Genomic DNA, 1314 nt, shown 5'->3' with positions numbered 1-1314 from the left:
GGAAATGAGGAAACTGGAGAAATCTGAGTTCACCCCTTGTGGTTGGAGGGTTCCTAGGCAGAAGATGAGGCGTTCTTCCTCCAACCATCGTGTTTGCTATGGTCTGGCGATGGAGGAGTCCAAGGACCTGCATGTCCTTGGTGGAGTGGGAGGGGGAGTTGAAGTGTTGAGCCACGGGTGGTTGGGTTGGTTGGTCCGGGTGTCCCAGAGGTACAACATTATGTAGTTCGGTTGGTGTTCATGGTTTGCCAGCAAAAGTAATGTTTGACAATGAGCCTCAGTTTTGCTTGGAAGGATTTTCCCAATTCAGAAGTCCGAACAGGATAAAACATACCAAAGTACCACCATATCATCCTGCTTCCAAGGAAGCAGTAGACTGCACAGCACAAGTTGTTAAAAGCAATCCTTACATGTTCTTACCAAGCAAATGCTAGAAATAATCTGAATTAATAGAGACAAAATGCTGGAGAATCTCAGCAGGTCTGGCATCATCTGTAAAGACATAAAGAGTACTCTGAACTCTCCAGCACTTCCTGCTTTTATTTCAGACCTCCTTCCAAAATATTTTACTTTTATTTAAAGTGTTGTCTTTCATTAGACAATAGACTGGTGAATGTGAACTTTTTCTTTAGCTACCTAATCACATTTCACATCACAGCCTACAGAACACCAGCTAAATTACTTCTTAAAAAACAACAGAGAACCCAGTTTCCAGTACTTTAGTGGTAAGGTGTCCCTTCTTCTGTAACCAAAGGACCCTTTCAAGTCCCAACTGCTCCAGAATTGTAATAAATCTGGAAATAGACTGATCAGAAATAAATCTAGCATGATATTTCCATTGCTGAAAATACATTTCGTAGAATCACCATCTTCTAATAGCACACTCTACATCGTCCTCCTCCCACTAAAATCTCCCCTCCCCATTAAGTATCTTCCCCACCTCCCATTCCCTCCAGTCTCCTGCCTTGCCCTCACCCTCTCACATACCCACAGTCCTCATTTCCCATCCTTTCCACCATTCCACCTTCCTATCGTGTCTAACTTTCTTGCCTCTGCCCTGATTTTGCCCTCCACCCCACCTGACCAATACTGTCCCCATACTCACATCCCATTTATACATTCCCTTATCCATACATCCAGTTCCCCAAACTTCCCTCACTCTCAGCACCATTCCACTCATCCCCATGCCATGCTCTCATCACCCCAACCTCCATTTCCCACCAGTAATCCCATCCTCCTTACTCAGATTCCCACTCCCCACTGCATCCTATCACCACCATCCGGTCCCTCCAGATCCCATCCTCTCCCCAACCC

The 1314-nt window shown here is 45.4% G+C and overlaps 1 protein-coding gene across 3 annotated transcripts in view; it reads right to left on the bottom strand.

Moving 5' to 3' along the window:
- rcc1l (RCC1 like) overlaps nt 1–1314 on the bottom strand; it is a 64373-nt gene that overhangs the window by 62618 nt on the left and 441 nt on the right. The gene's annotated exons all lie outside the window — the stretch shown is intronic.

This window comes from Chiloscyllium plagiosum, chromosome 28, assembly GCF_004010195.1.
Source record: "Chiloscyllium plagiosum isolate BGI_BamShark_2017 chromosome 28, ASM401019v2, whole genome shotgun sequence".
Lineage (NCBI taxonomy): Eukaryota > Metazoa > Chordata > Chondrichthyes > Orectolobiformes > Hemiscylliidae > Chiloscyllium > Chiloscyllium plagiosum.
This window is presented reverse-complemented; position numbering and strand designations above follow the sequence as displayed.